The 15,258-nt window shown below is 42.8% G+C and overlaps 1 protein-coding gene across 4 annotated transcripts in view; it reads right to left on the bottom strand.

Moving 5' to 3' along the window:
• Window positions 1-865: 865 nt before the first annotated feature.
• FOXA2 (forkhead box A2) overlaps window positions 866-15,258 on the bottom strand; it is a gene marked incomplete at its 5' end in the record, with an annotated part of 62,446 nt that continues 48,053 nt past the window's right edge. For 3 of the 4 annotated variants that reach the window (XR_014326829.1, XR_014326831.1, XR_014326832.1), the window contains 2 exons: window positions 866-4,536; window positions 5,105-5,151. The remainder of the gene's footprint in view (window positions 4,537-5,104; window positions 5,152-15,258) is intronic. The other variant, XR_014326830.1, reaches the window with a different exon arrangement.

The following is a 15,258-nucleotide window of genomic DNA, read 5'->3' on the forward strand; positions in this document are numbered from 1 at the left end:
CCTGGCACCAGCTCTCCTTCCTCAATAAACGTCTACTCTGTTGGACCAGAAGCCATGGGGTTTTATTCCTACATCCTCTGAGAGGGATATTTTTCTAGGATTTTGTTTCTTAAAGGCAAATTCACTCTCTTGGACAAGTGGGTTCCTCAGTGATGGAGTCCAGCTTCCTAAAGAGTAAACAAAAAATTCCATCGTGGACCCGTGTTACCAGCGTTCCTGAATTTGAGTTAGAATTATAGCTTTAGAAGAAAAGGTACAGAAAGAAAACAGAGAATAAAGAAAGTTGGGAAACTCCCATGTCCTTCCTGGCAGGGACCAGCAGGACAGGAGATTGGGAAGAGTATTGAGTGCAGGTGAGCTCTCCTGTGGGCGTCTCTATCTGGACCCACCTGTCAGCTGCTGCCCTGGAAGAGGGACCTTTCAAAGTGTCTTAAGCAACCACATTAAATCCCCAGTCTGTCTTCTGTATCCGTAAGATCCCTTTTGTCTGAGAACTATCTTCTAAAGATTATAAATAGAGCCTCGGAACTATCTTAGACTCTGGGCTAAGTTCAAGTTCCATCCTTGTCCAGTTGATAGTGGACCTTTGGAGGCTCATTTGGTCTTTCAAAGTCTCAACTTCCTCATCTGTGTAGTGGCGATAAGAACCACCTCGCAGGGCTTCCCTGGTGGTGCAGTGGTTGGGAGTCTGCCTGATGATGCAGGGAACATGGGTTCGTGCCCTGGTCCGGGAAGATCCCACACGCCGCAGAGCGGCTGGGCCCGTGAGCCATGGCCACTGAGCCTGCGCGTCCGGAGCCTGTGCTCTGTAACGGGAGAGGCTACAGCAGTGAGAGGCCCGCGTACAGCAAAAAAAAAAAAAAAAAAAAAAAAAAAAATGAAGAACCACCTTGCAAATTTCTCAGGGTTGGAAGGGATAGGGACTGAGAAACTGCCGTGAACAGCTCTTGATAGTATTAACGATTTGGTCTAGAGTGGCTTTGACTGTTACTGCTGCTCTGGATCATTCTTAACCTTCCTGTGACTCCAGTTACCAAGTATAGGCTATGGCCCGAAAGCCTGCAGTGTGAAAGGCAGACGTCCATCCCTGGGGTCCCAGGGCAGGAGCTCAGAATGACTCAAATGCTGGAGGTCCCACTGGATTCTTTCTTTCGACAAAAGCACTGGACCGTTGAGAGACCTCTAGATCCGTGTTGACCTCTCCCAACCGTATGAACCTAGGTGGGTTACTGCACCCCACCCTCTGTATGCAGGAAAGGAATGACTAGACAGGTCCAACCGCTCCAGCGCAATACTCCTGAGATCCTACACCTGAGAATTCTGGCCTTGACTGACCTATACTCCCAGTATTCCGGTTGACCAAGAAAAGAGTGATAGAAGTTTCATGAGCCATTATCTTCCTAATGAGTGCGCGTCCCCAGAAGACCTCCAGTTATCTCAGGCCCTGAGCAGCCCACCCTAAGACCCTCGCTCCAACCTTGCCCTTTTGGTTCTCCTGCTTAGGGGGGCTCTGAAGAGGTCAGAAGAAACTGATATCCTACCAGGATGCCACTTCCCCATCTCAAGAGGACATCTTTCAACTGAACCACAGTCAGCTTCATTTTCAACTTGTGGGTGAAATTCCAGAGTGGTAAGCAAAGGAAATGGATTAAGCAGGCAATCCTTTGATTCCAGCCACATCCCCTGAGGGTCTGCGGTGGCCAGTGCTGTGCTGGCCCCTGGAAGGAATGGCCGAAGTCGAACGCTGTCTAGGAAAACAAAGCAGGTTTTAAAAATAAACGTCATTTAGGATACGACTAACCGATGTCCACTCCCTATGTGTGTCTTTACGTCTATAATCTTTCCGCCTGTAACTTTCAGGCAGGTATCCTCTGACCCACCTTCCACCTGGGCCCAGGAAGTCATATGCCACGGAGAACAGCGGTGATTCCGGCCAGCACGGTGAGTCAGGGACATATGGTGTCCCGAGCTCTCTGTTTACTCTTGTGCCCAGGAGATTAGTCAACCAGAGGAGCAGAATCAGCCTGAATGCCATCTGCTGTACCCTGGTGCGGGCTGAAGGTGACAGGGCAGCCCTACATACCTTGATAGCTAGGGGAGGGCCTGAATCATTCAAAGTGGGAAGGCTGCGGCCTAACAAAGGCAAGGCTCAGGCTGTCCATCTGTCCTTTCTCACCGAGCAAGGGGAGAGCTGCGTCTGGAGAAGGAAGACGGGCCCCGAGCTGCTGTGCTTCTGGTTTGTCCAAGGCTCCGCAGTGGACCTCTTCTCAGCCCCGAGACACCAGGTAGCTGCCCTCACTTCTCTCCTGCTGGTCTGCAGCCTCGGGAGTTAGTCTAAGAGTTCAAGGTATTCTGCATGTAGAGATGGTGCTTTGTCAGTGGAAAGATTCTAGACTTTGGCCCCTGCGTCTGCCTGCTTTTAAGCTCAGGTCTTGAGGTCTTGGGTAACTTGTTCAACCCCCCTAAGTCTCCCTTTCTTTGCCTGTCGAATGACGATCCTCACAAGGCTGTTGCCTAGGATGAACTGATCTGAGATAATCTACGTAAAGCACCTGGATTTAGGAGGCGTGCAATAAAAGTGAGTGCCCTTCCCCTCCCCTGGATTATCTGCTTTTTTCCCCTTTGCCAGAGATTCCTTGGTGAACAGAAAGCTGTTATGTCATTCGCCTGTAATCCTCATGATAAAATAAAATTCTCATCAGAATAATGTTGTCATCCCATTGGCATGTCCGGGCCACAGAAATAATGATGTGGTGAAAATAAAGTTGAGGCTACTGGCTAAAGGAAAGAGGTTAGCAAGTCACAGTGTGCAGAGAGAGAGAGGCAGAGAGAGAGAGAGAGAGAGAGAGAGAGAGACGTGCTTTGGACAAAACTCTCCCCAGTCTCCAGCATTCCAGGTTCATTTCCTGGGGGTCCTCTATTCCATCAAAAGTGACTGCAGTTCCCAGCCCACCAGCCCCAGGAGGAGGCTGACTTAGTTGTGGATTTCATAACTGATCCCGTGTGGGAATTTTTCCATCATGTAGCTGAAGGTATGAAGTTGCGAATCATGAAGTTCCAAATTATGAAGGCATCTCCATGGGATTTCTACTGGTGCAATGGGTTTTGTTATAAGGTTTGTATTTGTTTCTGAGAAGAGTCCTGGAATAACTGTCCCATTTGCAGCCACCAGCTCCCGGGTGCTATTTTCAGCACAGAATTTCCCTAGGACCTGTTACAGGGAAATTGTGACAACATCTGGCCAACTTCAGAGAAATCAATGAGGGCTGGGAGGGTGGACTTTGTTCACCCATGGTGTTCCAATGAATATTTTCACCTGTCCAAAAATCAAATTCATTGATTTCTCCAAAGGGCAAGGACAAGCAGATGTCCCCAGTAAAAGGAGGTCTCCCCAGTGGCTTTCAGAACTCACTCATGCTTTATTCTTTATGTTGAACAGACACTCTTCTGGAGGCTGAAGAGAAAAACACAAAGCAAGACAAAACTAAGGTTGGCTACCATGGACTATGCAGAGGACAGAGGACATTTTTCTGTAGAAAAGCTGCGTCATCCCCAGACCCCTGCCCTGAGCATAACCATCTCCACGAGCCCCCGTGCCTGGTGGACCTTGGGCTCCTACTTCCAGTCTCCACACCAGCAAAGAATCGCTGGGATCAGGACAACTCTGTTCATGCAAAATAAGACTGGCTCCAGGGTCCAGACAACACAAGGCAGGAGAGGAGCCCAACTGCGCAAGCTTCTCCTTGTGGATGCAAAGTGGGCCCCGTGGCCTGGTGGAAAATTACGGCCTTTCCCAGCGAGATCACTTCTGAGATGAGCTGGTCTCTTCCGAGATGGTCGTGGCTCTCGATAACTTCCCAGGCTCAGTTTCTTCGTCTGTAAAATGGAGTAACGATGCCTGTGTCAGAGTGGGCTGTCAGTGCATGTTAAACATGTTTTCAGAGCAAGTGTGGAGACAGTTGACTTGCTCTGATGGAGGAATAAAAATAAGGAAGTTGGGGAAGGACAGCCTGTGAGATCCAGTGAGGATTCCTCGTGCCCCAGATCCCAGGGGCACTTTGCATGGTGGATGTGGCCCCAGGTCCCACAATGGTGCCTTCTTGAGCATCGAAGGCTGCTTCCCCAGGTGGGACATGGACGCTGGAGCATGGGCCATTCTGGAAAAGCCACCGTTCCTGGTGACAATCCACATTCGAGGCGTGGGCAGGGACTCTTTTTACTAGTTTCAGGCAGGAGATGTGGAGAGGGTGATGTTGGTGGTTACTATTCCAGAGTGAATCCCCTGCCTCCAGAACCATCCAGAATCTTCCCGGATTCTTCTCCAAGGGAGACAACCCAGCTCATATGCACAATGACTTTTGGAGTCTAATCATTGTCTAAACTAGCCCTACTTTCACAAAGATAAATTGTGTCTTGAGAAAAGTGTTGGGATTCGATGGGGCTTTTGAAATCCTCTTGCAGCTGGTCGGTCTTTAATCCTCACGTTGGTATTTATGGTGTCAGGACTACAGGTTCACATGTCCCTGCCTTCGTATCCTGAAAAGATCCAAAGTCACAGACAAGCAGAATCAGGGAGCTGAAAGGGCTGTAGAAAACCTGTCATTAATTAATAAGTTAATAAATGAAGGGGAGACATTTCTGTAGGAGCGTGGCTCAGTTGAGAGCTCAGCCCTGGTATTGCAATGGCACTTGTCTTACTGTGTGGCCCTAGGCAGTCCCCTTAACCTCTCGGATCATGCATTTCCTCATCTGTAAACGTACAGAGAACACCTGGTAACTCCTGCCTTGGCTAAACCTTGAGGATGTTGAGGATACAGTAAGAAAATAGGCCTGAAGGCATTTTGAAAAACCGTAAAGGCTATAAAATCTTATAACAATAAATTGCTATGGTTATTACATTCAAGGAGCACCAGGTGGAAAACAACAGACATTTCTGTATCTACCGGTTAATTGCTGCTCAGCATCTTCAAAGATTATGTTTGTGCTCAAAGGTCACCCTGAATCAGTCTATGGGTGTCTATTACAAAATTCTTCCAACTTTTCAGTATGTTTGAAAATTTTCCTAATAAAATGTTGGGATATGAAAAAAAAACCATCACCTTACCTGAACACTGCACTCTCACACATGTCTAGAGGCAATGAATTTGGAGTCTCCATTTTGGACAAAGAGAAAAAGAAAAATGGCAGAATTATCAAAATGCAAAACAAAACAAGTCCTAAATTCTGGCATGTTATAGTCCAGGGATATTCACCAGTCTTATTTATAATAGCACATCATTCTCCGAAAACGAAAAATGTTTGAGTTTGTCACAGCAAATCACTTTGAAGGAAAGCTCTATACCCATGAAAACAATACATAAAAAGATGATACAGCACCTCTGTGCCTGTAGTGATTCTCAGTTAAACAAGCAACAGAGAGGCAAATTTTTATATACTTATGACAATGGTTTTAAATAAAAAAGAAAACAGAAACACTAGAGATAGAGGCATCTGAAAGATCATGGTGGTTGAGAGGCCTAGGATCACAGGAGGACTTGTTCTTTCTTTTGTGTAAATTTTTCCTTTGATGTGGTTATACTCCATTTATTATAAAAAAAGAAAAAAAATATTATGATTTTCATTTAGTGTAATTCTTTGATATTGAAAAAAATAAATGACAGTTTGTGTATGCAGGTCCTCTGCTTGGCACAGCTGGCAGGAGCAACTTAGCTTTGAAAGAGACCCTTGTGGGCTGCCAGGTGCATTGTTCGTCTGTGGCTGCCCCGTGACTTTGGACACAATAGTTGCCAGGTCCAGGCGTGCCCACTCGGAGCCCGACCCAGACCTGGTTCAAGCTCATTGTTGCTTCAAGTACTTCTGCGAGGAGCCCACATCGCCAAGCTTTGAAGTCGGGTTCCCAGAGCCTGTTTCCTCAGAGGGTGAAGTTTATGTCGGAGAGCACCTGGAGGTGTCGTGGGGGGAGATGTTCCAAAAGGATCCCAAAGATCAAGACAGTCCCCACATGGGTCAGGGAGAGCTGAAGAACCCCTGCTAAAGGCTGGGATGTTACCGATTAGAAAAGTGGGCACAGGTGGGGCATTTATTTTAGAAATCCAGCCAGTGATCAGGCCACCCTTTGGGGAAGCAGCCCTCAGCTTCCACTCAGCTACCTCTCACAAAAGAGCCCTAATCGGCCTTTGTTCTCAGGCAGCAAGAATCAGGGTCACACCTCAGAAGATCACATCTAAAGCTCTTGGTTTTCCAACCAGAGCTGGGCAAGGCTGAGAGGCTCTAATTCAAGGGCAGCAGGATGCTGGGCACTGAGTCAAGGCTGCAGGCTTGGGCTCCTGCCTCTGCCCTCCTCCTGGGTTGTCAGTGACCTCAGTTCCCAGAGTCTCCGCTCCAGTCCCTGCCACCCTGGGGAGAGGTCCTCATTGCCCCTTTTGCTTTGGAGAACCTGAGATTCTTTCCAGGACAGTAAGTTCAGTGAGTCAGCAGCAGTATTTTTTGAAGGTCTTCTATGTGTAAAGAGCTAAGGTTAAGATTGGTTCAAGATGGTGGAGTAGAAGGGCATGTGGTCACTCCCTCTTGAGAGAGCACCAGAATCACAGCTAATTGCTGAACAATTATCGACAGGAAGACATTGAAACTCAACAAAAAAGATACCCCACATCCAAAGACAAAGGAGAAGCCACAGTGAGATGGCAGCCGGGGTGCATTCACAGTAAAATCAAACCCCATAATTGCTGGGTGGGTGACTCACAAATTGGAGAACAATTATACAACAGAAGTCCACCCACTGGAATGAAGGTTCTGAACCCCACATCAGGCTTCCCAACCTGGGGATCTGGCAATAGAAGGAGGAATTCACAGAGAATCAGATTTTGAAGACCAGTGGGATTTCATTGCAGAACTTTGACAGGACTGGAGGAAACAGAGGCTCCACTCTTGGAGGGCACCCACAAAGTAGTGTGCACATCAGGACCCAGGGGAAAGGAGCAGTGACCCCATAGGAGACTGAACCAGACCTACCAGCTAGTGTTGGAGGGTCTCCTGTGGAGGCGGGGGGTGGCTGTGGCTCACCACAGGGATAGGGAGACTTGCAGCAGAAGTTCTGGGAAGTAGTCCTTGGTGTGAGCCCTCCCAGAGTCTGCCATTAGAACCACCAAAGAACTTGTAGCCTCCAGTGCTGGGTCACCTCAGGCCAAACAACAAACAGGGAGGGAACTCAGCCCCACCAATCAGCAGACAAGCATATTAAAGTTTGACTGAGTTCTGCCCACCAGAGCAACATCCAGCTCTACCCACCACCAGTCCCTCCCATCAGGAAGCTTACACAAGCCTCTTATATAGCCTCATGCACCAGAGGGCAGACAGCAGAAGCAAGAATAACTCCCATTCTGCAGCCTGTGGAAAGAAAACCACATTCACAGAAAGATAGACAAAATGAAAAGGCAGAGGACTATGTACCAGATGAAGGAACAAGATAAAACCCCAGAAAAAAAAAACTAAATGAAGTGGAGCTAGGCAACCTTCCAGAAAAAGAATTCAAAATTATGATAGTGAAGATGATCCAGGACCTCAGAAAAAAAATGGAGCCAAAGACCAAGAAGATGCAAGAAATGTTTAACAAAGACCTAGAAGAATTAAAGAACAAACACCTAGAAGGATTAAAGAACAAACAAACAGGGATTAACAATACAATAACTGAAATGAAAATTACACTAGAAGGAATTAATAGGAGAATAACTGAGGCAGAAGAAAGGATAAGTGACCTGGAAGACAGAATGGTGGAATTCACTGCCATGGAACAGAATCAAGAAAAAAGAATGAAAAGAAATGAAGACAGCCTAAGAGACCTCTGGGACAACATTAAACACACCAACATTCACATTATAGGGGTCCCAGAAGGAGAAGAGAGATAGAAAGGAACCGAGAAAATATTTGAAGAGATTATTGTCAAAAAATTCCCTGACATGGGAAAGGAAATGCCACCCAAGTTCAGGAAGTGCAGAGAGTCCAAGGCAGGATAAACCCAAGGAGAAACACACTGAGACACATAGTAATCGAATAACAAAAATTAAAGAAAAGAAAAATTATTGAAAGCAACAAGGGAAAAAAGACAAATACATACAAAGGAACTCACATAAGGTTAACAGCCGGTTTCTCAGCAGAAACTCTACGAGCCAGAACAGAGTAGCATGATATATTTAAAGTGATGAAAAGGAAGAAACTACAACCAAGATTACTCTACCCGGCAAGGATCTCATTCAGATTCGATGGAGGAATCAAAAGCTTTACAGACCAGCAAAAACTAAGAGAATTCAGCACCACCAAACCAGCTTTACAACAAATGCTAAAGGAACTATTCTAAGTGGGAAACACAAGAGAAGAAAAGGACCTACAAAAACAAACCCAAAACAATTAAGAAAATGGCAATAGGAACATACATATTGATAATTACCTTAAACGTGAATGGATTAAATGCTCCAATCAAAAGACACAGGCTCACTGAATGGATACAAAAGCAAGACCCATATATTTGCTGTCTACAAGAGACCCAATTCAGACCTAGGGACACATACAGACTGAAAGTGTGGGGATGGAAAAAGATATTCCATGCAAATGGAAATCAAAAGAAAGCTGGGGTAGCAATACTCATATCAGATAAAATAGACTTTAAAATAATGTTAAAAGAGACAAAGAAGGATACTACATAATGATCAAGGGATCAATCCAAGAAGAAGATATAACAATTATAAATATATATGCACCCAACATAAGAACATTTCAATACATAAGGCAACTGCTAACAGCTATAAAAGAGTAAATCAACAGTAACACAATAATAGTGGGGGACTTTATAACACCTCACTTACACCAATGGACAGATCATCCAGACAGAAAATTAATAAGAGAACAAAAGACTTAAATGACACAATAGACCAGATAGATTTAATTGATATTTATAGGACATTCCATCCAAAAGCAGCAGATTACACTTTCTTCTCAAGTGTACACGGAACATTCTCCAGGATAGATCACATCTTGGGTCACAGGTCAAGCCTCAGTAAATTTAGGAAAATTGAAATTATATCAAGCATCTTTTCTGACCACAATTCTATGAGACTAGAAATCAATTACAGAGAAAAAAAATGTGACAAACACATGGAGGCTAGACAATACATTATTAAATAACCAAGAGATCACTGAAGAAATCAAAGAGGAAATTTAAAAAATGTACCCTAGAGACAAATGACAATGAAAACACGATGTTCCAAAACCTATAGGATGCAGTAAATGCAGTTCTAAGAGGGAAGTTTATAGCAACACAATCTTACCTCAAGAACCAAGAAAAATCTCAAATAAAGAATCTAACCTTACACCTAAAGGAACTAGAGAAAGAAGAACAAACACAGCCCAAAGTTAGCAGAAGGAAAGAAATCATAAAGATCAGAGGAGAAATAAATGTTATAGAAACAAAGAAAACAATAGCAAAGATCAATAAAACTAAAGGCTCGTTCTTTGAGAAGATAAACAAAATCGAAAAACCTTTAGTCACACTCATCAAGAAAAAGAGGGAGAGGACTCAAATCAATAAAATTAGACATGAAAAAGGAAAAGTTACAACAGACACCACAGAAATACAAAGCATCATAAGAGACTACTACAAGCAACTCTATGCCAATAAAATGGACAACCTGGAAGAAATGGACAAATTCTTAGAAAAGCACAACCTTCCGAGACTGAACCAGGAAGAAATAGAAAATATGAACAGACCAATCACAAGCACTGAAATTGAAACTGTGATTAAAAATCTTCCAACAAATAAAATTCCAGGACCAGATGGCTTCATAGGTGAATTCTATCAAACACTTAGAGAAGAGTTAACACCCATCCTTCTCAAACTCTTTCAAAAAATTGCAGAGGAAGGAACATACCCAAACTCATTCTACGAGACCACCATCACCCAGATACCAAAACAGGGCAAAGATACTACAAAAAAAAAGAAAATTACAGACCAATATCACTGATGAATATAGATGCAAAAATCCTCAACAAAATAACACTAGCAAACAGAATCCAACAACACATTAAAATGATCATACATCATGATCAAATGTGATTTACCCCAGGGATGCAAAGATTCTTCAATATATGCAAATCAACCAATGTGATACACCATATTAACAAATTGAAGAACAAAAACCATATGATCATCTCAATAGATGCAGAGAAAGCTTTTGACAAAATTCAACACCCATTTATGATAAAAACTCTCCAGAAAGTGGGCATAGAGGGAACCTACCTCAACATAATAAAGGCCATAAATGACAAACCTGCAAAAATCATTCTCAATGGTGAAAAACGGAAAGCATTTCCTATAAAATCAGGAACAAGACAAGGATGCCCACTCTCGCCATTATTATTCAACATAGTTTTGGAAGTCCTAGCCATGGCAATCAGAGAAGAAAAAGAAATAAAAGGAATCCAAATTGGAAAAGAAGTAAAACTGTCACTGTTTGCAGATGGCATGATACTATACATAGACAATCCTAAAGATGCCACCAGAAAACTACTAGAGCTAATCAATGAATTTGATAAAGTTGCAGGATACAAAATTAATGCACAGAAATCTCTTGCATTCCTATACACTAACAATGAAAGATCAGAAAGGGAAGTTAAGGAAACAATCCCATTCATCACTGCAACAAAAAGAATAAAATACCTAGGAATAAACCTACCTAAGGAGGTAAAAGACCTTACTCAGAAAACTATAAGACCTTCATGAAAGAAATCAAAGATGACACAAACAGATGGATACCATGTTCTTGGATTGCAAGAATCAATATTATGAAAATGACTATTCTACCCAAAGCAATCTACAGACTCAACACAATCGCTATCAAATTACCAATGGCATTTTTTTACAGAACTAGAAAAAAAAAATCTTAAAATACGTATGGAGACACAAAAGACCCCAAATAGCCAAAGCAATCTTGAGGGAAAAAAACAGAGCTGGAAGAATCAGACTCCCTGACTTCAGACTACATTACAAAGCTACAAAAATCAAGACAATATGCTACTGGCACAAAGACAGAAATATAGATCAACAGAACAGGATATAAAACTCAGAGATAAACCCACACAGCTATGGTCAACTAATCTATGACAAAGGAAGCAAAGATATACAATGGAGAAAAGACAGCCTATTCAATAAGTGGTGTTGGGAAAACTGGACAGCTACATGTAAAAGAATGAAATTAGAACACTCCTTACACCATACACAAAAAGAAACTCAAAACGTATTAAAGACCTAAATGTAAGATCAGACACTATAAAACTCTTAGAGGATAACACAGGAAGAACACTCTTTGACATAAATCACAGCAAAATCTTTTTTGACCCATCTCCTAGAGTAAAGGAAATAAAAACAAAAATAAACAAATGGGACCTAATGAAGCTTAAAAGCTTTTGCACAGCAAAGGAAACTATAAACAAGATGAAAAGACAACCCTCAGAATGGGAGAAAATATTTGCAAATGAATCGATGGACAAAGGATTAATCTCCAAAATATATAAACAGCTCATGCAGCTCCATATTAAAAAAACAAACAACCCAATCCAAAAATGGGCAGAAGACCTAAATAGACATTTCTCCAAGAAGACATACAGATGGCCAAGAAGCTCATGAAAAGCTACTCAACATCACTAATTATTAGAGAAATGCAAATCAAAACTACAATGAGGTATCAGCTCACACCAGTTAGAATGGGCATCATCAGAAAATCTAAAAACAACAAATGCTAGAGAGGGTGTGGAGAAAAGGGAACCCTCTTGTACCATTGGTGGGAATGTAAATTGATACAGCCACTATGAAGAACAGTATGGAGGTTCCTTAAAAAATTAAAAATAGAATTACCATATGAGCCAGCAATTCCACTACCAGGCATAGACCCAGAGAAAACCATAATTCAAAAAGACACACGCACCCCAATGTTCATTGCAGCACTGTTTATAATAGCCAGGTCATGGAAGCAACCTAAGCGTCCATCAGCAGACAAATGGATAAAGAAGATGTGGTACATATATACAATGGAATATTATTCAGCCATAAAAAGGAATGAAATTGGGTCATTTGTAGAGACGTGGATGGACCTAGAGACTGCCATACAGAGTGACGTAAGTCATAAAGAGAAAAACAAATATCGTATATTAACACATCTAGATGTGGAATCTAGAAAATGGTACATATGAACCCGTTTGCAAGGCAGAAATAGAGACACAGATGTAGAGAACAAATGTATGGACACCAAGGGGGGAAAGCGGGGTAGGGAGCTGTTGGTGGTGGTGGGATGAATTGGGAGATTGGGATTGACATGTATACAGTAATATGTATATAATAGATAACTAATAAGAACTTGCTGGATAAAAAAATTAATTAATTTAATTAAATTAAAAAAAAAAGAAAGAATTGCACCCCGAAAATTTAGAAAAGGCGTTCTGCCCTCAGCCTCAGGAGAGACCCAGCCCCATGAGCACCTTGACATTGTCCCAGAAACACTGATTTCAGACTCTAAAATCCAGAACTGTAAGAGAATAACTTTGTGTTGTTTTAAACCACTAAATTTGTGCTACTTTGTCACAGCAGCAATAAGAAAGTAATACAGAACGTTATTTGTGGACACCAAAAGTTCAATTTCAGATAAGTTTCACCTGTCATCATCATTATTATTCTTTTGATTTTTTCATTTAAAAATGTTAAAATCATTCTTAGCTTGCTGACTGTACAAAAACAAGTGGTGGAACAGATTCAGCCAAATATTAGACAATTAATTCATCTATGGATTAAATAGATACATAATTCAATTATTAGAATTTTTATAATGGAGTTTTTATAATGTTTCAAAATTAGAATACTATTAATGTAATTCATTATGAATTAACGTAACAAAAATAACTCAAAATAAAACACAAACATTTAAATAGATGCCTAAAAAGCATTTAATAAAATTTTAATGCTCTTCTTTTTTAATAAGTTAGTAATTGGAAATTTCATATTTTAAGAGTGGTTGTTTGCCATAAACCATAACAAACATTTTGCTTAACTGTGAAAAATCAATAGCATCTTTGATCACCCAATCTAAAGTAGCCACCACCACCCAGCCCACTTTCTGTCTGTAATAACTGGTTTTATTTATCAGTCCTTAATTGTCCTGCTCATTTATTTATTTTTACTTGTTTATTTCATTCTTCTTTCAGAAGAGATAGTGACTGTTCCCTGTTGTATGCCCAGAACCTATGTCTGGCACATATTAGGTACTTTATAAATACTCGTTGAATAAAAAAAAAAAAAAAAGGAACTAAGGTGATAAACATGCATATGCTCTGACCCCCACGGAGTTCACAGAGGCATAGGCCTTGCAGTAATAATAACTGATACCTGCCGGGCCTCACTACTTGCCAAGCTCTATGCTATGGGCTTTCCCTGGAGAAGCTCCTTTAAGCCCACCACAGCTCTATGACATGGATACTATTTTTATATGCATTTTATAGAGAAGGAAACTGAGGCACAGAGAAGCAAGCAAAGGCACTCTGGCTCCAGAGCCTGGGGTCCTGACCTCTCCCACGCCCTCCCACCCCATGCAGTGACAATTGTCAGGAGGCCTCAGCTTGTTGGGGGTGGGCAGGGAGGCAAGGGCACCTTTCTAGATGTTCTGGAAGTTTGCCAAATCCCGACGTTCGGGGACAAGATAGGCGCTGAGGATTTGGAAATGGGGGGATAGGATGAGGAACAGTGTGAAAATGGGAAGAGAACGTGACATGGTGGAGCCGTAGGAGAAATTTAGCAAAGAAAGGAAGGAGTGAGGGAGGGACGGAGGGACGGAGGGTAGGGTAACCACAGCAAATATTGCAGAGTGGCCACCAGCCTGATGACAGACATGATCTGTGATGATTTGACTACTCCCTGAATCTCGGTTTTCTCATATGTAAAATGGAAAATGTTATGCTGTCATTACAAAGTTTTTTGTTAGACATAGCCAAAAAAAAAAATACAAGTGTGAAAATTGCCTGTAAGCCAGCATCCCCAAAAGCGTGCCTTGTGGAATGTTCCTTGGGAGGTGAGCCGGGTGAGAGTCTTTAGGGTTAGGATACACGGTACAGAACATTAGGCAGCGGTCCTCGCTGTGACTCTTCCGGACTTTACTGGACTCACATGCATAGTGAGTCACCAAGAGAGGGACTTGGTGTTGCCCAAACATTGTGGCCATGGGACACTTTCCACAGAGCACTTTGAGGGGTCAATGTCTTCAAAACCCACTTTGGGGAAGCCAGTACATTGAGTACGACGGTGCCCACATAACCAAGCTAGGGGGACCAGGTGTGACAATGTGTTCAGAGTCCCTGGCAGGGCTGGGGGCCAGTGAGCATTGATTCTTTCCCTACCTCAGATGATGAAAGCAAGAGAATCATTGTAAAAACTGAAGCTAAAATGCATAAAGGAAATCTCAGGAGATAGTCCAGGCCACTACATCCTGCAGGCTCTACTGAGAAACAGCTAGGATGTGGGTTCAAGGGCCAGGTTTACAACTTCCTGGCTGTGTGAGCTGGCAGGAGTTACGTAACCACTCAGAAACGAGGCAAGGCAAGAATTCAGATAACCCAGTGTGTGCAACAAGTTTCCTCCTGCTGTTCAGTTTACCCCAAACTCAGTGGCTTAATCAACACATTATTGTCTCACAGTCTCTGTTGGTAGGAAACCAGGAAGGTTTAGCTGGAGTCTGGGCTTCAGTTGAGATGTGGCCAGGATGGGGTCTCATCCAGGAGCTCGACTGGAAAAGGATGTCTTCCACACTCAGACTGGTTGTCTGTAGGACTGGGTTTCCTGAGGGCTCAGTTCCTCTCTGGCTGTTGACTGGGTCACCCTTGTTTCTTCACCCTGGGGCCTCCCCAACACAGATGGCAGCTGGTTCCATTAAAGCGGCAAGACTGCCAGCGAGATGGGGTCACAATCTATCGTAACTTAATCATGGAAGAGATGCCCCCTCACTGTGCTCATATTCTATTTGTCAGAAGCAAGTTACTCAAGGCGAGGGGATGACACGAGGCCGTGGATCCAGGAAGTGGAGGCACTGGGTCTTAGAGACTTCGTGCCACATAGAGAGATACATTGTTGTATTGTTCCTATTGGTTTATATTTATATCGTTCCTGTTGGTTAAGCATTGGTTATACTTACTCTGTTTAAAAATTCCTTTAAAATTGATTAGTCAGTAATA

Source organism: Leucopleurus acutus (genome assembly GCF_964270905.1).
Source record: "Leucopleurus acutus genome assembly, chromosome: 16".
Classification (NCBI taxonomy): Eukaryota; Metazoa; Chordata; class Mammalia; order Artiodactyla; family Delphinidae; genus Leucopleurus; species Leucopleurus acutus.